Source organism: Harpia harpyja, chromosome 2 (assembly GCF_026419915.1).
Source record: "Harpia harpyja isolate bHarHar1 chromosome 2, bHarHar1 primary haplotype, whole genome shotgun sequence".
In the NCBI taxonomy this organism is placed as follows: Eukaryota; Metazoa; Chordata; class Aves; order Accipitriformes; family Accipitridae; genus Harpia; species Harpia harpyja.
Window position 1 is genome coordinate 4265997 of NC_068941.1, and position 25803 is coordinate 4291799.

At 39.6% G+C, this 25803-nt stretch overlaps 1 long non-coding RNA gene across 1 annotated transcript in view; it reads right to left on the reverse strand.

Annotated features, from left to right (window-relative positions):
* Positions 1-12038: 12038 nt before the first annotated feature.
* Positions 12039-25803, reverse strand: part of LOC128153934 (uncharacterized) — a 32892-nt gene continuing 19127 nt past the window's right edge. The window contains exons 7-8 of the long non-coding RNA XR_008239155.1: positions 14333-14466; positions 12039-12056 (exon numbers count right to left, since the gene is read on the reverse strand). This is a non-coding gene — a long non-coding RNA (uncharacterized LOC128153934). The remainder of the gene's footprint in view (positions 12057-14332; positions 14467-25803) is intronic.

A 25803-nucleotide genomic window follows, 5' to 3' on the forward strand; every position in this document is an offset into this window, starting at 1 on the left:
CTACAAACACAAAACAAGGGGTTACCAGGCCATCTGAGTTCTACTGAAATTAAAGAGAGAGCTCTACAAGATACTTTAAATGTGTTTGAAGTGTTTGGAATGTAATTAGTTTAATGTTTCTGAAAGCAATACTAGAAACACTGTTGAAATAAAGCATTTGTGTGTTGGAATTGGGGGGGGGGGTAAGTGAAAAATGTATGTATGTTTAGATTATCCATAAGATTTCCTTTTCTAAAACATTTGAAGTAATAGTGGCAGATGAAGAAACGCTAGTTGTTGGAACTATAACAATTTTCAGAACCAAAACTCGCTATTTCCCAACTTTGAAATTTTTCCTTTAAAAAGCTTTTCAAATGCGTATGTGCTACCAGTGCCTTTGTAACTGCACTCTTATTTCTGGCCTAGGCGTTGCCAATGATTATTTGCTTCGCTTTGGGAAAGTCGTATTATTTTGCTTTTATTCCTTTCTGATAAACTAAGTGGTGGTGAGATAAGTTATAAGTTAAATTAACATCTGCACAGCGCTTTAAACATTTAAAACGTTGAGTATGTCAGTCTATGGTACAACTAGACCTCCACTATAAAAGGCAGCATGTAGCTTTAGTCTAAGTAGCCAGTCTAAAGCATCTCAATCTTTATTTTGATACGTGGGAAGACAAGCGTACAAAATACATCCACAAAGGTTTCTTTTACTTTAAAGCTCCAGAGGTTCTAGAGTGAGGATCCAGAGCTGTGATCTTGTAGGAAGAGTTAAAAAACCACCAACTCTTCCCTGAACTAATGTGAACCCTTGTGTGCATACAATGTGAATGCATAAGCCTATGTACGAGGGTAATTTTCCTCTGGGTGAGGCAGCTGCACCTCATGCAAATACACTAAATTCACGGCATAAAGGCAGCAGCGAAGTAAGTCTTTGAAACTTGTGAGCAAGTACAAAGCGTTTACTCCGTGAGTTCCTCTCCAGGGAAATGTTATGTGCAGCAGTGCGAGTACGAAAAGACTGGAGGGTGTTTCAATTTAGACCAGCAAATTTACATTGAAGCAAGAATGAATCTAAGATCAGTGGAAGGGAATATGCATTAAAAAGTATTCAGAACAGTAGCACATTTTTTAGTTCCCTCTAACAAAAATATAACGTGAGTTGTGCATAATTTTGTATATATCTGCATAAATAATGCAATCAGCAGTACTGAAACCCCAGAGTGGTCTGATGATTATAAGTATTTATGGGGGCATGTCTGCCAGGTTCCTTATCTATATATACATAGACATCAAAAAATTAAACATATTTCCCTGCCCTATGTCATTTTTTCCTAACAGTATATTCTGACAACAAGCATTTGGCCAAACCAGCTGTTAGTACTGTGCCATTTACTATTTAATAAAAAACTATTTAGAAGAAATTATTGAAGTCAATTAACTTTCTTTTCTTGCTGTTGGTTTTGCGGGTTTTTTAATGGCATTATAAGGATGCATGATCCAAAATGAGATTTAAGAAAAAATTCCTTTTGTTTTTTTTTCCCATTTCCCAATCTGGAAAAAAAAAATCTTATTATAGGATCTAAGGAAAGAAAATAATTGTTTACAAGATCAGTATCATAGGACTTGGAGAATTTCCATTAGGAGACATACTAGGGAACTGATAAATAGCTTGGAAACACTTCAGTTCAGAGGGTTTTTTTCTTGTTACAACAATCATCTCTTAAATTTAGTTCACTCGAGCTGAAACAAAACCATAATTTGTAGCTGCCATTTAAGCACTCCATACGTTCTCCGAATTCTTCCTGAGTAGACCAAAGCAGCCAGAATGGCAGCCAAGGATCTGGCCCACTAGGTCAACTTCTAAAAGCTGGTTAGAGCTTCAGGTTTCTCTTAAGACCACAGAAACAATTAATCTGTGGTTGATCTAGTGGATGCAGAAAGTCAGATCTCAATAATGAACCAAAAAAAGGCTTAAAAAACATCCCAGAGCGTATTTCTCTTCTCCAGAAGTTTTTTTAAGAGAGCAGTAAGCAGTTCAAGTCTGTAAGAAACTGAAGAGCTGTTCCTCTAAAGTTCCTGCAGTTTAACAAAATGTTACAGCTCAGTGGAATGAATTATATATTCAACTGTAGAATCTGAAACAACATTTATTGTGGCAAAGGAAATTGTGTTTATTTTAAGAGTTTGCTATTCAGCAAGGTCTTTGCTTCATATGGCTTTATTTTTAGACAGCCAAAGTGAGGTTTTCATTTTATTTCTGATCTTGCAAATACAGATTTTCAATTTGCTTATGTTTTGAAGGAGTCAGAGGGCTTTCAAAAGGTCATTCGTGTAGACTTCTCATTATAAGGACTGCTAGGAATACCATATATTTAGTTCGCAAACAAATCCAACAGCCATTTACAGCAGAGGTCTAGACAGAAAATGATTACGTGAGTAATCTTGGGTTCAGAAAAATACTCGCTTTCTGATCAGATGGTCTTGAACAGAAATCCTTGGTCCTTCCCAAGGTCGCATGTATTCTTGTGGCAAAGCGCTTATTGCCTTGGGGCAACTGATCGAAAACATTGAAGCAGTTACAGGTACATTGTTACAGTAAAGCTGAAAACCTGTATTTTGATCAATAAAATATCCCTATCTTGTTGATTTAAAATGTGATGCAAATGCCTCCTTAATAGCACATTGAAAGGATTGTCGTTTTTCCACAGAGGCTCGCATTGATAATGCATGAACTGGCCAAGAAGGTGGTTGTGGGCTTGATCTAAAGACCATCAAGGAGGTGAAGGAAGCTGAGATCTGTGGAAAAAAGCACCAAAGCTAAACATTTCTACTAGCACGATCAGCAGGGAGGGCGGCGGGTAGGAGTACAATGGACAAGTCCTAGGAGAGGTGTCAAACTAGGAACAAAAAAGGAAGAGAGCGTGCTGTGTGGGAACGAGAGGAAGGGAGAGGTGTTAGACAGCAGATGGAGAAGAGAAATTCGACCAATGGACCTGTGGCTGATGGAGTTACATGGCTTGCGTAGTGAGAGATGAGAGACAGAGTAAATGAGTTTTATAGCAGGAACGGAGAATCACAGAAACATAACAAATGAAGAGGACAGGGAGCAAAGGCAGAAAACTTTTTCTAAGAAAAAGGAGTAAGTAAAGGGAAATTGAAAGAAAGTAAAACAGTTGTTAGGGTCAGAAACAAAAATAATTGATGTGAAAGTGGATAGAAAAATGAGTATCTGAAGACAGCAGGAAAATGGAGAGAGGTTAATCAATGAAAAGGTCAAACGGATATGTGGAAACAAGATGTAAGAACAGGATAAAAAAAGGATCAACTGTGAGAAATCACACAGAAGACAATATATGGGTTTGCAGTTCATTGTAATAGTTTGAACTGGAGGCAACAGATTTCAGGTCAGTACAGAATTATCTGTTGCACCGTATGTTGTGTATCCCTTTTGTTTTCTCATTAGAGCTGTTCAACTTTCCTAAATAAAGCTGGGGGGGGCGGGGCGAAGCGCTGGTAACATGCCCTGGTTGGCGTGCCAGAGACTCCGTCGCTGTAGCCTATCATTTCCAGGTGATGACGGTGTCCTAAGATGTGCCCTCATGTCTTCTGCTGCAGCAGCTCCCTCCCAAACACCTTCTGATCGGCGCTGACTCCGGAAACTGGTGCCAGTCCCAGACGTCCCAGGTCTCCAGTGAGTCGTAAAGAGCCGTGGTGCAGCTGCTGAGCAACCTGCCCCAGGGCTTGTTTTCTTTCCATGAAGAAGCTCTCCTGCTCAGTCCCTTGCTGCAGTTGTTCCACCATGTGTGCATAAGCACTCAGAGATGTAGATCCTTGAAGGTTCCCCAAAGAAAATTAATTATTTATCCATTATTTACACTCCTGGCAAGCACCTTACGACCTGACTATGGCAGTGTGTGTGCTTGCTCTTATTCTCCTGCTGGAGCACTCTTACGTAGGATTAATTTACTCTTCAGTGAACCAGAAAGATGTTGGCAGAATAACTCATTTGATAGCTCAGTGATTCTGTCACTCTCTTGGTATGCAGGAGACCAGAACTTCTCTCTGGCCTAAAAAAGCATTACTCCTGACAGACTAGGAGGCATTGCTGGCCATTTAACTCCTACCTCTAGAAGCACTACAGGGAGGACTAGGTGAAAAATTAATGCGGGGTTTTATTTTTAATCTTTGTGTGCGTGTGTGTGGCAAGGACAAAAATACAGGCTTAGCAAAACTGAGCTGTTTTAATTTGTTTGCATTGGAAAGGAAACAGAAATGCTGTAATAAGATATAAGTTTCATCTCAGAATTTTAAATAATACATTTTTCTTCTTTTTTATTGGAAGGTATTTTTAATTAAGAATGTTCCTTTAAAATAATGCTTTTGAAGAGAGTGATTTCTTTTTAATGCACTTTAATTTTGAGCTGAGTAATTTTTTATGAATTCGTAGCAAACAAAATATTACATTATTTACACAGCTCTTCTTACAAGCAAGTAGAGTCGTCAGCAACACTCCAAGAATTACACCTTTTGCCACTGACTTGCATGACATGGATTTGAATGATAGGTATTATTAAAAAAAGGATACTTCAAGTCGTGAACGGATTAGTCAACGGAGCAAGGACTGGAAGGTGAGAAGGAAGAGCAGAACACAGAAAAGCATGCAGAAGGTTGCTATCTTAAGCAGTTAATGACTGAAACAATGTCAATGGGATGCCAAATTCAGGAATTCAGTGACAAAGTCAGCAAACACCACTGCTCTAAGCAATAACATTTTGAACGCTCAGATCTAACTAAGGAAGGACCAGTGATTAACTGGAAGTGTCCAGAATCCTTCAGTAAATGTATTATAAACTGTAACATTTAGGAGCATTACCACATAGTTACAATATATTTTTTAAAAAGGGAAGGGAGTACTTCTCCTTCTCAAAATTGAGCCATTGACCAGCTGGATTATTATTGGTTTTGTCATCAGTTATATTTATCTGTAGGCAAATCACCCTTCCCGTCTGAGTTGAATAAGGACTTATCCCAGCAGCTACTAAAGTTAATGGGATTCTTTCCCTTGTTTTCAGTAGATCACCTGGTGGACGTGGTAAAGAGAACAGCTTGGACAAGTGTCGTGGTTTAACCCCAGCCAGCAACTAAACACCACGCAGCCGCTCACTCACTCCCCCCCACCCAGTGGGATGGGGGAGAAAATCGGGAAAAGAAGCAAAACCCGTGGGTTGAGATAAGAACGGTTTAATAGAACAGAAAAAGAAGAAACTAATAATGATAATGATAACACTAATAAAATGACAACAGCAATAATGAAAGGATTGGAATGTACAAATGATGCGCAGTGCAATTGCTCACCACCCGCCGACCGACACCCCGCCAGTCCCCAAGCGGCGAATCCCTGCCCCCACTTCCCCGTTCCTATACTAGATGGGACGTCCCATGGTATGGAATACACCGTTGGCCAGTTTGGGTCAGGTGCCCTGGCTGTGTCCTGTGCCAACTTCTTGTGCCCCTCCAGCTTTCTCACTGGCTGGGCATGAGAAGCTGAAAAATCCTTGACTTTAGTCTAAACACTACTGAGCAACAACTGAAAACATCAGTGTTATCAACATTCTTCACATACTGAACTCAAAACATAGCGCTGTACCAGCTACTAGGAAGACAGTTAACTCTATCCCAGCTGAAACCAGGACAACAAGTTGAGCTGTAAATATTCTTAAGCAGACAGGCCAGCTTACAGTCTGCCAAGATTACTGCTGAACCTCCAAAGTCATTTTGCAGAGGAAGACAGAAAAGATTTTTCCAGACTGCACTTTTCTTCTGGGCACTAGAGCCACAAAAGCCCCCAGACTGAATTCTCTAAGACCCCACTAGGCTGTAAACTGCTTATCCGTATTTGCTACATACAACATCCAGGAGCTGACATCCCAAATGCTGTCAATAACTATGTATCGGGGTGCGCACACACACATCCACAGTTATGTTGCAGTTAGACAGTACAGTGACGCACAGATAAGCAGAAAAAAGAAATTAAATGATGACAATTTTCCAGACAGCAAAAATATCTTTGATGTTAATTTTGAGAATTAAAATTGAATGATTCTGAGACGCCACTAAAGTGGTCTGGATTTTCCTCCCCATCAGCTGGCTAACATAGTTTACATTTAATAACTTTAAGACTTTCTTTGTTCAGAGTTGCCAACATTAACAAAAAAACTGCTCTGGTCTGAAACACAGGAGTGACAAATACAGACATAACTGTTACAAATTTCTCTGAAACTCATACAGACCCAGACCTCATTAAATTCCTCCCCACTCTCCTTTGAGGAGGAATGAGAAAGAGATCTCCCACATAGAAGGATCAGCCATAGGTAGGATGCCAGGGAGATACATCATGTTGACAGAGCTCCTTCCAAGGAAAGGTAAAGGAAGACAAACAACAAAGCTCACCTGATCAGACCCCAGAAACTCAAGTTACTTTTGGAAAATTGCTCATGAAGTCTGGTCTGTACAAGGGTATAAATCTGTTCCTGACAATGCTCATTTCACATGTAGGAGCAGCTGAACTCCTTCAGCTGAACTAGTATTGACAAATATAAGCAGATCAATCATTTAAGTGAGACACAGCTTTAGGGTCATTGCAACCTCACTTGCAGAGTTTCAGGAAGCATCAGGCCTCCAAAGCATGAGCAAAAAACCCAGCAATGTTAGAGGTGGTGTGCTGGAGGAGGTGGCATGTGTGGCAGAAGCTGAAGGAGCAGAGAAGGGACGTTCTGAAGAGTGAGTGCTGGCTCCAATGTGCTTCTCTAGCTTCCTCTTACCTATTTTCCAGGGGTTTGTTTGTTTGATTGATTTCTGTGGTTGCTTTCCAAATGTTTCTGGAAGTTCTAGCACCAGCCTTGAGCCCTGTATGACGGGATGACTCAGAAAGGATAAATACATCTCCTTCCAGAGTTCCCAGGGGTTTGTTACTTTTGGTTCAGTGGTGATAGACTCTGAGAAATACATGCATTTCTCTGGTGTGGTAAGAGGTCTGATTTTACTGTTACCTTGTCATATAAATTCAAAAGAAATATATGCATCTGGAAAGGCTGGCTATGACAACCTCAATATCATCAAGATTATGAATTAACTATGATCTCAGCTGACATACTCCATAGAAGCTCACCGGTCTACAAACGAAGTGGAAAGCACAGGAGTCTGCATTCGCTCCTCTGCTGTGCTCCCCTTGCATTAAGCAAGCTCCATAAAGGCATCGGAGAATGCAGGCAACTCCAAAATGCTACAAACCCACGTGACTACATGCTGCTCTTATGAATCCGGTACCACAGCTCCCATAAGAACTGGAACAGGAAAAGGCAATGAAAAGGAATGGGAATGATACGATGTGCTTCAGTTACTCCTAAATCACCCCAAAGCCTGCTGGATATTGTTGCCAGTTAATCACAACGAGGAGCAAACCCTCGGCTGGTCTAACCAGGGACTGAAAGTCAAGGATATATAGTAGAAGTTCAAGACAGCTCTATTAGTTTGGTAGAAACCGCACGCAATCTTTTAAGTTGTGCTGAATCTTTGTTCTAAACGCTTTTTGGTGATTGTTTTGTAAGTATTTTCAGGCATTTCCTAAAACAAATGAGGGAGGTGACTCGAAGGAATTTCATCTACCATGCGTTTTAGATTCAGAGCATCCTTTTGATGAAGAAAGTTAAAGAAGGACATTAATAACAGTGTCCCCTGCTTCCCATACACAGGCATTCCCAGCACTGGAGACAAAAAGGCTTTCCAAGAGAAGGTGAGGTCAGAACTAAGCAGTAATGGAGTTAATCAGAGCTGAGAAAAGAGGCAGGCTTCCATTTTATGGGGGAAATGAGTCAATGTTGAGATTTTAGAAGTAGAGGAACATTCTTGGAGTGGTGAGAAAAGGGAAATATATTGATGGCAATAGTTTGGACAGATGGAACCGAAGAGGGGAGAAAAGATTTGGTCAGAAAAGGGGAAGATCTTGAAAGAACTAGTGCATAGGCTAGTGTTGAGAGAGTGCTGACTAGGAAGAAGGCTGACTTTTGAGAAAAACACAGTTTAAGACTTGTGGAGGCTTTAAGTATGAGGAGAGGAGAAATGCAGTAACTGGTTTCATGACCTAGACAGCAGGGAGTGCTAACAGTAAGAGAAAAATGAAAGGAAATAAGAATAAAGGTACGTACAACGTCCGAACAGCTAGCCTGTAGACTAATTTAACTTTGTCAGAATGCCATTTCTTAGGTCTTCACATATTGCACTCAGCATACTTCAGAATACTCAGAGCAACAAATACATTCTTATTTACTGGCCAAAAAATATCAAGTAAAAATGATTCCTTGAATTAAGTGCAAATTGTCTGAATCAGTTCACCGGGACAAAATTATTTGAATAACAGAAGTTTCGGTTTCCTTTTCAAGAGGAGTTACTTTGCAAAATGTCAATTGGTAATGCAAGAAACCCCCTTTTCTTTTTGTTTTTATCTTTTGTAAGAGTGCCAGCATTTCCCAACATTTCCTCTACTGTGTTATCTCGAGCTCCACAGAATGCTCACTGTTGTAGCGCAAAAGATTTTGGTAAGGGCACAGCTGTGAATGTGACCCCTGTGTTTCAGTTATGTGTAACATGGTATTTGTTCTCCCTGCTTTTATGGCACAAAAGGCTACTGTAATGATATGTACCATTCTCTGGTTATTGAGCAAATTAAAGATGAGCCTGTCAGTTCTCTGCCTATGTTGTCTCCGGATATACATTAAAGTGCAAAGTGTTTGCTTCTTGCTTACGTTTGGGTCAGTTGAGGGCAAGTCTCTTCTCCAGCCTAGCCCTTCACCATCCCCTTGCTTCAAATGAAGAGAGTCATTTCACAGTGGGACACTTGACGAAATGAGAGCATTTCCAGGTATGGCAAAATCAGCAATTTCAATATTTTTTTCTGCTCACCTTTGCAATTCAGAAGCAGCATGGGTAGCTTACAGAAGGAGTGAAGGAAGAAGGCAGGCCTTTCCCTTACAGCCATCCAAGTACAGTCCGTCCTTAGAGGGACACCAGCAGTTCCCATGCAGTGGCCCTTCGCTGAAGGGAGCAAGACAAAGGCTGACCTTAGACAGAAGGCAACGCCATACATGAGCCTCCGGTGCAATCGGAATTAATAGGCAGCTTTATTAGACACCTGTTTGGAAAGAGCAAATAATAAATAACTGGCCCTGACAGCTACTATGCCAGGGCGCATACGTACCCGCGGAGCACCATCTGAGAAGCTCAGAGGCTGTGGCTCACCAGGTTCGGGTGGGATGGGCACCCCTTGGGTTGGAGATTCTAGCAAACAAAGTTGTTGCAAATAGCTTTCGGAAATACCGTGTTACAGGAAGGAACTTCAGCTCAGCCTGGGTTTTTGTCAGCTTTACAGCGCTATCTTCCTTTCAACGTATTAGCACTGAGTAACTTGTATAAATAATCAGAAGGAATTTTTCACACGTGGAGCACTAGTTTTTCTCTTTGAACTGTGAAAGATGATGGATGTGGTACTATCATTTCTATTTCAAGCAAAATTGATAGCCAATACTGGGCGTAGAAACCTGCTGAATTAGATTCATCTCCTTAATTATATCTAAGCTTTGGCTCAAGTAAATATTTTTCTAGTAATTATTATGAAATATAGTGTGATTCATACCTTTAGTAATGATTAGACATATGCAATGTTTTCACGTATGCTTTATGTATACCTTTACTAGTTATTTTGTCTGTAAATACGGATTTAACACATTAATCACCAGAACTAATCGGCTATCTTTTTTTTTCTCTATTTTTTTTTCCTGAATACATTTTACCACACCTCAGAGTACTGGTTATTGGGACAAAACAGTACCAGAAGTGCAATGATAGCCACAGTCTGTACTGCAGGAGCTTGGTAGTTTAAGATCAACGGGAATTACTCGTGTACAGTCTGGTTTTTACCCTCACTTACAATATGTGAATATTCAACACCATCTCCTCCAGTTGACACAAGCTATAGGTAAGCTCCTTCCCCATCCTGACTTCTGTCTAGAGAATCTTTCTGATTCAGAATTGCAGGGAGGTCTTTCCATTTATTTAAAAAAAAAAAAAAAAAGACTGGTAAAATCCAGAGGAAAACAAAAACTGGTATTTCCTGGATGATATCCTGCAGAGAAGTAGCTTCTCAGTTTCTCCATTGGAAAACCATCTTTCCTTCAGCTCATATTTTTTCCTCTGTGATTCCACCTTCCACGGCTAAGTACCACAAAGGAGAAAAGAGCACCTAAATAGCTTAATCACCCTGGAAGGCTTTTCTGTCCCAGCCTTAGTCATGCTGTAGTCACGACCTAGCTAAGTGTTTCTTCCTTTGAACGACAATACCAGAAGGCCCAGGAACAGTTTGGATTTTTAGCACTTTGTATCAAAGTTGTGTCACAAACAAATGACTTCTCCATGCAAACAAGTAGTCTGACTGCAAAATTATCGTTGGAAATTACTGGTCCATTCACTTCTCTCATGAATTTTGGCCATCAGCATAAAATGCCAGAAATCAATTAAAATATGACTGACACGTGAAATGAAGTATATATAAACCCAGCAGGAAATGGTAACAGTTATTAATAGACAATAGGCAGACAATAATTCAATGCACTCACCAACAAGGAAGCTTGGGTTGCCGTACCCTGGGAAAAACAGTGATCAGCAGTATATACATAGAGCAGATTGTAGCTAGATGTACTATCACTGCAGGTAGGCAATGCAAAGGGCGGAAAAAACACTATTACAGAGGAAAAAAAGTGACATCAGACATAGGAAAAAATTTCCCATATTTAAACATCATTTAAAGGTAACTTTCAAATATTTATAAGGTATTTAAAATGTAAACAGCACTTAAAGATTTAGACAGTATTTAAAGTATTTTAAAAGTTTTTGAAGTATTGTAAAAGTATAGATTTATACTAGTATAAATTCAGGATAATTGAGAATTAAGAAATCAGAGGACTGTGAATGAACTTTGTAGGTCTGACGAACTCTGCCCTACAGTGAAATGGGTGACAAAGTAAGTTTGTATCCTATTGGAACCCTTCCATACTACCACTACAGAAATACAAAACAGCGTTACTACTCAGAGGAGCTGCTATATCCCTCTTCCTTCCCACGCAAATGACATTACAGAAGAGCAGTAACAATATAGACAAATTATACTACTAGTGAAAAGATGCATTTAAGAGAAAACTCATTTCATGTGATGCGTAGGAGTAGGAAAGCATGCTGGTACTTTATTTTAGGAGAAGATTCTGGTATTATTTGCCACACTGTGGTTCCGAAATACTCTAATGAAGTTAATAGTCTGGAGAGATGTGTGTATATATATTTATATATATATATATATATATATATGCATACTGATATATATGTACACACACACATATAATGGATAAGAGATTTCTAGTTCTTGATAATTAACTGGATACATGTGGAAGACATCTGGACCACCCAAATTCCTGCTTGGTTTCTATAATGTCTTGTGCTTTTCAACAGTTGCTGAATCCTAAGTTATCACCACTTTTTAGGCACGCTTGCTATAATTACTGTGATGCTGGGACGCTGTGCATCAAATCTCTATAAGCCCTTTGGCTGCTTCCTCTGGGTGCTTTAACAATGAAGGAACTGAAGTAGAGTTTTCTTTTATTGATATAAACCCTTCCTAGCACACTGTGCTGGATAAATCAGGGGTTTTGTCATCACCTAGACAATGTAAAGCGACAAGGAGCGGAAAATAACATGGAGTCAGCATGGCTGAGTATAGTATCTGTTGCCAGATAAAAAGCAATATAAAAGAGCATAACCCAAAATATCCTACCAGTTGCAAAACTGCTGCAGATGACAGAGGCAATCCATGTGATGAGGTGCCTATAGCTGTGTATACGTAGGCTGTGCCTGGCTCCTGCTCGCTGCCATACCCGCTCTCTGTCAGGGGCTAAATTCCTTTACGTACAGGTCATGATGCTGCCACGCACCCTGCTTTCCTCCTACGCTGCTGCTACCGCTCTCATAGCTTCCTGAAATTTAAGAGGTGACTCAGTTGGAAGCAACTTTATGTATTTCTCTGCACAGACATGAGGATGTGTGTTTGTATATAGGCAGCTGAAGTGTTCCATTAGATTGCTTGTGTGAGAATCCCGGGCTCCTTCATTAAGGACGCAGTTCTGGAGGACAGCCTTGATTTAACCTCAGCAACAAAAGGTTATAGATAACACTGATCAAACAATAATTGCTGGCACTGTGCATGTTGAGAGGTAATTTCATGGTCAAAGATTAAACCAAGAGGCATTAGAGCTGTGCAGTCTTCACCAAGAATTTTCATCTCTTTAAATATTATTATATACATATAACTACAAACCTCTGGAGGGATCCTTCTTCTTAGAGGCTCTGTATGCTGCTGCATTTGATGTATCAAAAGGAAAATAACCTCACAACTATCAGTAGTTGGATTTCATCAGGAGAAGTTCCTGGTGCTGTACATTGCGTTACTGATGCCCAGCCTTAAGAACAGAGGCACTGCAAAGGGCCACCCCAGATAAAACCTTCTCTCCTAATGGAGTGCAATTTTCTCTCCTTCTGTATGGCAGGGAACAAAATGTCATCCCCATTTGTTTCTCTCTTTTTTTTTTAAAAGTTACTTAAAAAATGTCAAACTGTGTAGGTGCATCTGTATTGTCATTTACAAAAGTAGAGATCCGTGCCTAACCCTAGTACATGATTTGTATCAGTGTGTGTCACACAGATACTTTCTGGTCGTTCTTTCTCCTTAAAATATATTCTGTTTGTATTCATTCAAAGCCCATTTTTTAAATGAAAAAAACTATCTGAGATTTCACAAGTCACAGAAACAGGCCACTTTGAATTTTTTGTCAGTATTTGCAGGGCAGGTATTAAAGAAAGTTACTTTAAAGTATCCCTTTGAACAGCAGATCTGTTGAGTGATTCACTTCCAGCTCATTTCTGCTAGAATTCAGATAAATGAATTGATTTTTATTTCCTTTTTAATCCTATTTGAGTTTTGAAAGATTGGTAATTATTTAGTCATTGTTTCATGTTACGTACTGCTAACCATGGATTTGTTTGGGGTTTTTAATGTTGTTTTTAGAAAACAGGAGGTGTCAAACCCAAACTAGGTTTCGTAACAATGCCATTACATAACTATCCAATTAGTAGCTTGTTTGCTGCTATTAATAGCAGCTTCCACATCTAAATCGCTTTGTGTAGTGCTACAATAACTGGCAAGAAGAGGCTTCACATTAGTTATTCATTCTCAGAAGAGAATAAATGAACTTCATGGAGATTTATGAGACGCAGAGTAATGTGCTGTTTATTAGTTGCCAGGCTGCTGCCTGTTCAAATGCTGTTTGCCTTTCCGGGCTCACAGGAGATGTTCAGACCCGGTGGACTGTTGTTGCAAGCCTCGTATGTCCACAGATATCTTATGTGCATCTCATACAAAAGGCTACGAGAGACAGAGCTCACACCAAGGTAGTCTGAAGCCAGGAGCTCTCTGAAGTCTTTTTCTTTGGAATAGTATCTATAATTTGGTATAATGTTTCATGTTTACGTTGACTGACGTAATTAACTCTGCAGTGATGGTGATGTTTCACTGTGGTTCAGCTGGAGCTCTACCCCAAAGTTCGTTGTCATTGTCCTCCATTCCAGCTACTTCATAACGTCGGCTATGGCTGGTTGGACGTTTGTCACGCTGCCACCACTCGAGCACAGACACATACACAGAGGAATCCGAATTCTCTTTCAAAAAAGCTCGACTGGAGTTTTGATCATATTAAGCCGCTTGAGCTGCTGACCACAGAATCCGATCCAGAACTTTTTGTAACTTTCTGTACAAGACTTTTTTTTTTTTCTAAAGGAGAGATCAGATATGATTTCTTTTTTTTTAAAAAAAAGCTACTGTAAGAGTTGCAGCATGTGAGCTAGTTTGACCTTACATTCCTCTGTTCCTGAATTCCAACATGGAAGTAATGAATTTGTGAAGACATTTTTCCATGGCCTGATGAGAACCTCCCACTCTTCATCACAGAAATTTCCTTTGGGTCAAATTCAGATATATACATGCTTCTAAAATAATTTCTTCTCCTGAGGTCCACATTCTCCTCTCCTTGGGTATCTTGCTCCTGAATTTCAGGCTGTTTGAGGTATTGTACCTCTCATGCTCTCCATATCTTCACTGGATCATGCTCCCCATCAGCTGCACTCTATGGGGACACGACAGTCTCTTCCACTCCTTTTCCCTAGGCACAAGTTGCTTCAGAATTAAGGATTTACTTACATCAGTACAAAATGAGTTGCATAATTAATGGGCTTGACTGAATATTGATTCAGGTTTCTGTTTCTGCATTGCTTCCTTGTTGTTGTAGTTGTTCTTCAGACCCTCTTTATTTGACCTACAGATATATGTCCTCCCTGGGGAAAAGAAAAAAGGAAAAAAAGAGAGAGATTTCCAGAGTCACCTACATGAGTTAGTTAAAATACAAAAAGAACACGCACATTCTTTCATGGGCATATTGAACCATACAGTGTAAATCACTAACAATGTTTTTTCTTTGGTCTGTCATTTCATTTCTTCCTCCTATCCATGTTACTGCTTTCCTCTCTCTTACTGTAAACTACTTAAAGTTAATAGTCAATGTAAAAGGTAAAACTGAAATATGAAAATGTGTAATGTGAACTCTTTTTTTATGTCTCTACATAATCTCCAGTGTTCCGCACAATAATATTTTTCTTGTATTTTTCTTCCAATCACAACAATATATTAATTTTGTATGTTCACATATGAATCATCCATTTCAATGAGAATCACGATATATTTGGGCCTTTCTTACACATTTATATACCTGCAGAATACGCAAGAGTCCCAAGTGACTTATGTACAACAACGGTGAAGATGTGGCCTCTTCACCTTTCACATTTATGGCTAACTCTGCATGAAGCAAGTTATGGCTCTTTTGGGTTGCTGGTGGGAAAGTGGAGAAAAAATTGTTGGGCTGAAGATGAGATTACAGCACTTTTTGTACTTTCACACTGAAGGTACAACTAATCCAATGTGTGAAAATGAACAAATGTACAAATGGCAAGCTGAAAATCTGATATTGCCATTAATGGAATGCTATCTTTTGGTATCTAACGGAGATAAAGCTTCCTTGTGGCACAAAGTTACTTCTCTGACTGCTTACAGAACAGAACTAAATGCTGCTCCAGTGCCTGACTTTTTGCCCACTGTTAGATTTCTGTCTTCCTGACAGGTAGAAAACAGCGGTCAAGTTTTCTTTCTGAAAAGGCTTTAAAAGATATTGCCTTGGTTTTGACAAATTTCATGTAAAAAGGGGGATAAACCTAAATTAAAAGCAAAGGAAGATTTGAATAATGAATTTTCAAAACTCGGTAAGCCATTCAGCACTGGAACAGTCGGAACAACTCTGAATCCTGTCTGAGTTTCAAAAGAGACATTGCAGGGATTGCATTAAATTAGGCCGCTATTCTCCCATTTTGCTGAAAAAATGAGTGTCATTTTTGTGTTGAATACCTGGGCATGATAAGCTTTAAAAATGGCTGGCAAAGTACTTGGCATAGAAAAGCAGGCTTCCCACTTAAATCCAGCGAACCAGATTCACCTTTGGCGTAGATCTGTCGAGTGAAAGACTTACAGAAAAATGACTGTGACCCATTTTGTTTTATAGAAAATGGGGATCTGATGCTCAGATAAAGAATCTTATATTGTTGGAGTGCTCAAAGCTACTTATATGAGAGAAGATTGCTTTATAAGTAAGGATTTGTAGGATCAAACTAGCGTAAGAGCATAAGACATGCCCTGCTGCATCAAACCATCAGCCCGTCCAGCCCCGTGTTTTGTCTCTCACAGCGGCAGAAGGAAAAGCCATGCAGGCATCGGAGCACAGAGCCTAGTCCAGTGCCGTCCCCAAACCACATGCACAGCTGACTTTTATATCAGTACATATTATATATTGCATATATAAATAGTCAAGAGGGGATGGGAAGAGAGCGAGGGGATAATGTGAAATCTTCCTGTTCACAGAGAGCTATATCGTGCCTTGGAAGATGTCTCTCTAACGGAACCCATTCAAAGCACTCACAAATAGTTCATTCGATAGTTTACTGAATTCTTGATACGAAGGTAACTTCGGCCAGTATTATAGCTGCCAATTTGGTAAAACACACTAGTAGCCCACAGTAGCCTTCATGTATATGCATAGAATTGTCTGGCTTGCCCTCCTAGACAAACTAACTTCTTATTGCACAGCGGTCGTCTTTGCCAGCCGTCACTAATGGGCTTGTTAGTGGGAACTGCAAGCGATGGGCTGTTCCTCAGCCTCGACCATCACTTCTCTCGGCAGCAGCAGCAGGTCAGCTGGGTATCTTGCAAATGAAAGAGGCATCACGTAAGCTTTTGGGTGCCTTGACGCTGGCTTTATCTGCTTTGTATACAGCACCGATAGTATTTCAGACACAATTAAAAAAATACCAAACCATTCAAGCTGCTTTTCATCTGGCAAACCTACAAGTGAAGGATTAATATGCCCCAAGAGATTCTGAGAGATAAAAGCTTTGTGTTTAGTTCAACAGCCCTGCCAAAGGGTTTAGAAAGGCTGCTTCCGGAGCGTTAAAGTACAGCCCTCATCTGCATTTATAATTTACCATCTCTGGAAGTATGAACAACAACAGCTTATGAATAAACCCACCCATCATCTGTAAAAGAATAAGCTCCTCCATTGTGTAAAATTGCTTCTTTACTTTAGGATGTGGAGATGGGACTCTAGTTGCATCATTTCTTTTATCACCTTCCCAGTCTCAGCTGAAAAATAATAAGACACCTATTTGACCTTGAAACCTCTGACTTGAGGAAAAGATATTTTCTAGATGATTAAAGCAAAAGAGTTCTATGCAGTTCTCTGCCCTCCCTGCAGTCATTTTCAAAGTTTACTCATTTCTTTTCAAAGCAAAAAAAAAAAAAAAAAAAATTAAAAACACCAAGTATCAGTAATGGTGCTGGCTTTACCAATTACATACATTTGGGGAAGTTCACAGAAACATTACAAGTTTCTGATGTGAAAAAGACAATAATAAGAAGGAGAGGGCTTCAGCTGAGGCAGACACTTTCTCATCATGTGTTGTTCTTAACAGGTAGGGTTGAATATCAGTCCCTAATATTTCTCCCAGTACAGCACATTTGCTTTGCCTTTCAGACTTTTTTTTTAAGGTGAATGAATATGTTTAATAACCACTCATAAGGGAATTATCTCCTGTGTCTCTATAGAGGGAAGGCATATGCTTTTATACAAATTATTTATAAGCAAATGCCATAGTTGAAATTACGGGCATTATAGATACAGCTCGTCAGTTCAAATTTTTAATCAAGTTGAAAATTTAGGTTACAGTAAGCTAGTGAATGGAATAACACAAACCAGGGAGATTCAAGGTACAAGTAGCTCCCAGTTTTCCTAATGACTAAACAGGAGGCAAACTGCTCAAGATCCAGATGTTTATCTTTTGATGTTCCTAAGACAACACCGGCTGCTCTTCTCAAAGGTATTTTCATTGTATCTGAGTTGCTAGGTTTAGTTCAGAGGTGACTGTGTGAAACGTAATGGTCTGTTTTATGGAGGGAGACAGGCACAGTGATCTATTGATCTCTTCTGGCTTTAATAGCTGCGACCAGAGAATTTAAATGTTGCCAGCAGGTAATGAGTTTATCACCCAGAATCTGGCTTTTTAGGGGAGCCTGGGTTCAGTCCTGCCTGTGATTAATTGCTGGCTTTCCAGCCAAGCCTTCTGGAGAGGTTATCTGCTGAGAGCTTGAAAACTACCTGGTCATCATTAAAACTGAAAGAGCTCATTTCGAAAGATAGCGGTAGGGAATGAATGGGCTCCTGTAGGAAATCCTGGATCAGAGAAAATAATCCAGTTGATATGCAATTCGAAGGTATACAATCTGCAAGGATAATCATGTAGGAAACAGATAACCCCTGCAACAGATCCAAAGCCAAGAGATGATTGGCATGTTAAGCTTGTGGCCAACATTTTTAGTTGAAAACTAAAAATAAGAAACTAAAAATAAAGAAAAATATTTTTAAAAATTAAAAAAACAGTGTAAAAAAACTGGACTGTATTTCCTATTGAGCCAGGAAAAGGTTTAGTCTTTCTTGATAAAAAATATTAAATAATTGAAGAAACATTGAGGGTACTGCTGTACAGAAAACATGTTTATAAGATCATTATATATTTGTATAAAGGACTATTTTCAGCTTATGAGTTTTATATTTAGATAAGTTTTCTCAGTAAAGGAACATCCAAGTATTCTTGATAGAGTTTTTTAAAGATACTGGGGGGGGGAGGATTATCTGTAACAAATTTTACACTGAAAAAACATGAATAAATTGATTAAGATAATCTATAGCAGCCTAAAACAAAAAGATTGCTTGCCGCCTAAAATGCACAAATGCATAAGATGAGTTATAACGCTACCAAATTAATGGCCTCTGAGAGAGTAAACGGGAAAGAGGCTGATGAGAGAAAAGCGTCTAGAACAAGTGTGTCTCTATTTCATGACATCAACAACAGTCTGTATTTGCTCACTGTCCCATCTTTAATTAATTTAGAAATACGCTTGCTTAACTGAGTATTTGCTAGTTTGTTTCTTTTTGATCAAATTCATAAAAATGAACAGAATAGATTGAACCTACGAAATTGCAATGTGCAGGACAACATTTGAGGCAACAGGAAATCTCAGCGAGAAATTTATGAGCTACTTGGTTTTCTTTCCGATTTTTCTTATCTGATTCCTTTGCAGGGAAGTGGGCCTACAGGCCTTGTCTTTGTTCTAGGCAAGCCACACACAGGAATTAAATGTATAAGACTAGAAGGATGCTTCTGGGCCATTTTAGCCTTTAATAATATGGCCAGGCTTCACCTCTCATCTCCCTCTGCTAATCAGATTAAAATTCTACTCCATGCTAATACAACATTAACAGTTAGAAAACTTTGCTTAATATCCAGCCTATACATATCCATTTTCAGCTTGGAACCATTTGTTCTGTTCCAGTGTTGTCCTTTAATCTCCATTAAGCTTGTCCCCAAATGCTGTTAATACCACTTAGGTGTTGAGAGTGCAATTGCATCCTCTTTCCATCTTTGTTTTTAGTCTCTGATCGGAAGATAGGTTTTCCTTTTCTCTCTCATCCTCGAATCTTCCCCTAGCAGCTGTTCAGATTTTATTTTCTCTTTCTCAAATACGGTAAAGCCAAATTCTACGCATTACTTATAATTACATGTCTAAATCTCATTATAATTATGATTTGGGGGGGACATCTCACCAGCCCTTCTCTATTTCTGCTTAAAACAGAAACCCATATTTATATTTGTATCTATTCTGATAAATCTTAGTACCAAAAATCCCATATAACCATCACCTGAATAAAATAAAGCCAAGCCTATCTCCACATAGTTGTTTCCAAGTGATGATGGAACCTAGATGCTCAGACATCCAACTAGAGACAGCCAAGATTCAATCCAAAAGTCCAAAAGAGGAGACTCCCCCTTCTCCATGGAAGAAAAGAGAGTTTGGACTGTGGCATGAGTAGAGCAGAGCAGAGCAGAGCAGAGTAGACCAGATTTTTGATTCATCAAAGATTTTCCTCTTACCTGTGTTCTCCTTTCATTCATGAACAGTGATAGACAGAAAGAAATTGTTTCTGTGGGAAACAGTTGTGTTTCCATCCCCTATTTTGTTTAAAAAAAACCAAACTACATAGTGGTTTTTTCCGTTTAGTGAACTAGTAGACCACTTCACTGTATATATATTACATACATATACACTGATATATATCATACTGATCTATTTCCTAACCCACCATTTCTTAAAAATAGTCTCAAGTTTCTGCCGTACAGCTTGTAATGAAATACCAGGGCCCCAAATCCCATTTTTTCCTGACTTTAGCAGCGTATTACTGTATTTCCAGGGGAGATATATATGAGTTACAAAGTTTGATTGTGCAATAATAGCTGTTCAGGGATTTACAATCCTTGCTATCTCTTTGTTACAAAGGTATCTGCCAAACACGTGAGATTTCCTTTCAGGAAAAACAATTAGCCATGCACAATGAAATCATGGATTACTGCTATTTTGGAACTTTTCCGAACTTTTGGCAGGGTTGCTCTGGAGACCCATATAACCTCTCGCTGCAAGCCTCTTGATGGTTGGGACCCTATAAATATCAAGGTCAAGAACAATCTCTGCTTATAATTGTCCAAAGAAATACATTTCTGGCTCCTTTCATGATGTCACTGACCTTGAGAAAAATAATTGCTAAGGTTAAAACGTCTCTTGGTGATCTGTCGAGCAGTAAAATTGCTTACTCACAGTCATGACAACCCCCCCAGGGCCAGTATTTGTGACCTGCCAACTGCCTGATTGCGACTATTGGTTTTGGAGGTTGGATGGTTTAGGAAAGATTAAGCTAAATTCTCTGCATTCATCTCAGATTGAGAGGAGAAATGCCAGTTTTTTATTTGGAGATGGATCAGTGGAAATCATTTTCAAATACTACTGATTATTCATGAGCTGAAAACAATCGCTAATTCCTTGCAGCAGCAGAATTTACTTATTTAAAATGAACATCATTGTTCAGAAATAACTCCCAAATTACCATCTCATTTGCTTTCCCCAAAAGGTATTAAATGTGATCAGTGTGCTCATATAGGGAATCAAACAAATGATAGAAAATTAGTCTGTAGCAAACAGACTGACTAATAGGAGTTTTGAAGGGAATGAAGAGATGCACAGGGGAAGTTTGCTTTCTTGACTTGGTTTTAGGCTGTGCAAAAAGTATCTCAGAAGGCTGACCTGGAGGAGTGGAGTGCAGATTTATAATGTGTAACCATGGACTGCTGAGCATCCCAACCTGAGAGAGTTTAGCATGTCTTACAATGAACTGAGATTAATGTTAGATTCTGCAGTAAAATATAAACCAGCAGGAGTACGAACGGTCTTCCTTGAATAGGGACATGTGGCTGGTGTACAGGAGTGTTACGTTTCTGGAACTAACAGGCAAATCTGTGTCGATAATAGTGCGCATTGGCATTTATGGCCTTGTAATTACCCAGTAAAATTTCAGACAGCTCAGAAGAACATGGAAGAAAAGAATATTTAAAGGATCCTATTGAAAATCCTCCCTGTCCCACAGAAAAAGAGAAAATCCATAAGTGCACCATTGGCTGTGTGAAAAGTTTTACAGTGTCTTGGATAGTTCTCATGTTATGGTGAACCAAGGGTACACTGGTAAGGAGACCCTTAAGCTAAGACAGAATGGAAAAGTAGGAACAGGAAAGAGATAGCAAAAATCACTTAGCAGGAGTCAAGATGACAAGAAAAATACCAAGGAGTTACTTAGTAAAAGTGAAGATGTACTTTAAATCTATTGCAGCGGATCAATAAAAACAATTGGAATTTTGCATTAGTTAGTATGCATCCATTTTAGCTACTATCACTTGCATCTGGTGGGGTTTGGGGGGGTTGTTTGGGTTTTTTTGTCCTTTACAAGTGAACTGTTAAATCACTGGTTGGAGCCAGAACCAAGTAGGTAAAAGGGAAGTGAGATCAGTACCCTATAAAAATTGTAGGTAATCATGTCCTGAGATGACAACAAACTGGACACTTACTGTCCTGAACAAAACTCTACAAACTGAAGCACAAAGAGGAAATCATCATTAGTTTCTGCTACAAGAACATCCTTCAGCACTACGAGGAGGAGTAAGTACCTATCTATAGTTTGACGGCAGCCTCAGGCCTCTACCACTGAAACAGCCTTAGGATTTCTACAAATTAGAGAACAGTCCCCAAACTCAAAAAGCCATTTCCAACACTGAATAATGGTATGTTTTAGTTGCTGTTTATGAGACAGTTTTACAAGCCAAAAACAATTTTATGCAAAATGAGGTGTGAGAAAAAAGAATTAAACTGAAGAAAGTGACAGACAATTGAGAACTTTGTAGAAAAACTTCTAGTAGGTGCCCCCAAAACCACAAGCTTGGGCTGAAAAAGAAAACTGCAGGTTAAAAAGTAGCCTGGCTTTGAAAGAAACAAAAGTCACAACAAAGCGAGGTAAGTATTTCTATTTTCATTTCCCTGGAAGTCAGGCTGCTCCTTTAAACAGCATACTCTTTGTTCCCAAGCACGGGCTAACCCATGTAACAGAAGGAGGAGACAGTGATAGCAGTGAATAGAAGTGAAAACTTGCACTTTAAAGGAAGGGGAGCAAAGGGCACAAAAATATGTATGTGGCAAGCAGAGCTGAAACACTGAAAGCTTTTAAAATGTGCTCTTGGTCCCTAGGCTGTCCATGGCAGTTTCAGACCAGTTTGGCAAGCAGTAACAGGAATTAGCACTCACACCACCCCAAAAGCACTTTGTTTCCAGGAGTTAGATGATCAGCAAGGTGAGAAGTCGTGAAATATCAGGGGTAGGTGGCATATTAGAAAGCAAAGAACAGCAGCCTTCCTCTTCTGAAAAGTGAAAATGAAAATGTCATTTTGAATACAGAAAAATACAGACAATTTCGGTAAATACGTCTGTCTGGTAAAAAGGCCCAGTGCCTGCTTCGAGGTTATTAATGCCAATGGCAGGTTTTTGAACCTGCCAATGAGTAAAGACGCTCCTTTTCTTGCTTGACGTAAGGGTCTGTCCCTTGGACAGAGTAAGATTTTACAGAGATGCCACTGGGTGACCTTCAAAGCTGTCCTTTCCAGAAAGAACTGTAAAGGATCTTCTGATATACCGGAGTCTCGAGTACAAGGCTAGCAAGAAAGCAACCCACGCAGTGCTTGGCCCAAGCTCCATCCTCTTGCCTGAATCAATTATATATAAATTCAATTGGACTCCTATGTTCTCCTCGTCTCCTCTCACAGCCTTCATCACAGTTATTTAAAATAAATATTTCCTTCCTCCACCACTTGCTAATGTTTGCCGGCATTAGCTGAAGTTGTCAGCCCAAGGTGAGAGTCAGCTAAGAGAAAGAAAATCATAGAGTAGGATCACAAGGCTGCCCATTTCTTCTGAACTTGATGCTTTATTTCAGCAATTCTGCTGGATCCCACTCTTTCAAACCTTTACATTTCTTGCCAGCTCAGAGGCTCCAATTTCAACATTTTCTTTACGGTAACTCCTAGTTGTGGCAAGCCAAATGTACATATTTTTCAACATAGATAAACCCCCTTCACTCGCATCTGAGAATAAGACTAATATGTGAGCGTTCAATACATCTTACTATTAACATGGATATAAACAAGGCAGCCAAGTCAATAAATTACATGAGATAGGCTTCTCCCAGAGGACGAAAAGGAAGTAAATGAATAAAGGTACATATGTTAGGCGAGGCTGAGTCCCTAACAAGACATCTGTGGAAGGGAGGGAGAGAATAAATCTTTTCCTTATTCTCAGTGGAACTGCATTAATCTTGCCTCAATTAGGCTTTTCTTACCTATTGCTTTTCCCCCATGAGCAAGCAAATAAAAACTGTAGGAAGTACGGAAAGAGGAGAGCCACAGCCAAGGCAGAACGTAAAAAAAAAAATGCAGAAAATTATTCTTTCAGAGCACAAGACAGTTAAGATATTGTGATTAAGCAAAGCACAGCTCCTCTCTGAACAGTTTATGACTTTACACAGCTTACGCACTACATTTTCTCTGCCCAGAGCCAAACAGCTAAAACTAATCCTTTATAGAGCGTTTTATCAGACAAGGAGGATGAGGTGACTGTCGTGAAGAATGGACCCTCACTTGTAGAGCCATTTTCTCTGTCGGTCACTGAGTCCTGGTACCTTCTTAACACAGCCCTAAGGGCAAAGATCTGTTTATTCCCCCCTCCCACTCTATTCGCTTTGAATGTCTGAAGAAGAAACATATTCCATTTTCACTCACGCAGCGTACAAGCTGTATCTCATGTTCAGTAACAGAAAGACACAGTCACTTCTTATGTTCAGGGTGCCCGTTTCACTCTTACATATGTAGAAATTTCTGTGGGCTGTGTAGCGCAAATGTTTCTTCATTGTGGAAGTCTCTTTACAAGGTGCTGACAATTAGTGATCTGCTAATCTAATAATACAAGAGGGTATGCTTGTATCCCCACAGTAGACCAGGCGAGAATACCAAGACGCATTCATGTGTGCCTTAGGTGTGTGCAAAGTGTGGATTTAGAGCAGACCTTCACAGGCTTCAAAGTGTAACCTTCAGAGCCTGTACTCTTCGACAATGTTGAGGCATGTTAATAATCTCTTAGGAGCAAATGAAACAGTATGCAGAAACAGCAACAAAAATTATTCACAGATTTCTTATCCAAATGCTGTTCACATTTGTTGAAATCCCATTCTACTGCAGTCAATGAGATCTACCTTTTCTATTTCTGGTAAAAAAAAAGACTATATATATCTTCATCTGTCCATCCACCTAACCATCATCTTCTGACGTATCATAGCACCACAAATCCCTATAACCATCATTGAATTAACACAACAGGTGGGACCCAGCTAGTACCTTCCCTCCTCATCATCACACATCCCCTGGGAGAGCCTGAGCCTGAAGCCAGGCAGAGGCCCCAGCCCCAGGCGCAGCCGCACGCCCAGAAAAGCCAGGGCTCTGGACATTCGGCAAACTTTCTCTAGCCCTGACTGAACCCTTGCCGTCTCGGGAAGGTCAGCTATTTCCTTCTGCCTTGCTTTGCGATTCCCACGGCCCTTTCTCATCAGTCCTCTGCGGCGGTCCCGGTCTTCCTTTCTCATTTCCCTTCCATTGCATCCCATAATCCCTTCCCAGGTAAACTGCCCTGAAGCAGAGGAAATAAGCCCGAACGCCCATTGGTTTTACTGCTACATCACCGTTCTCCTTGACTTGGCCTTCTATTACCTTCCCCACCCAATTTCTATTCACAGCTTAAACTCTTTGAGGCAGAAGCTGTCTCATACTCCGTGTTTTCACAATGCCTAGCACAACAGTGATCTATTTCATGACCTTCAAATGGTCCTTTTTTTTTTTTTTGTCCTTTGCTTATATAATGCATATGATTCATTAATATGAAGTCTCCCGTAACACAGAACATCTGTTTTTGTTTTTTATTTTTTCCTTATTCTGTGAAGTTGTCAAGTCAGCTTTGGGATATTTTGTCTAAACTTGATCCTTAGAAAGTTGATGTAACTAGCATGGGAAATCCTTTCCAATTTCATCTTTTGGGGATAATCCCATGTTGGTAGATGCTATTTCCTGATTAGATGTTTGTGTTAGGAGAACATCTTTCTTCATAGTTGTGTCTTTCATTTAGTTTTGAGAAAGATAATCCTTGGGTCATTAACACTTTCTACGGACCTGTTGAGCTTGGCAGAGTTTTCTTTCCTTACATTTCACAGCAATTTTTTCCCCCTATGTATATTCCCTTGAAAGGTTTCCTCCATCTGTTTGGTATTTTAATGCTTGGACGACGCTCTGTATCTTGGGTGATGCGGCCATTTCTACACAGGGCATTATCTGTTTTGCCTTTAAAAATGTACCATCTTTGCAAATTAGAGGGTAATGATTTATAGCCCAAATGCTGCTAACTCTCTCATTACTGGTCAAACAATGGCTTTTTTCAAATGTCAGACACCAGATGGTGAAGAGAAATTTTATTTCCTCTTCTTCCAAAATTACCATTTGAGCTAGCAGGGGAAAAGTGAGAAGAGGGGAGAGCTGGACACATGCTTC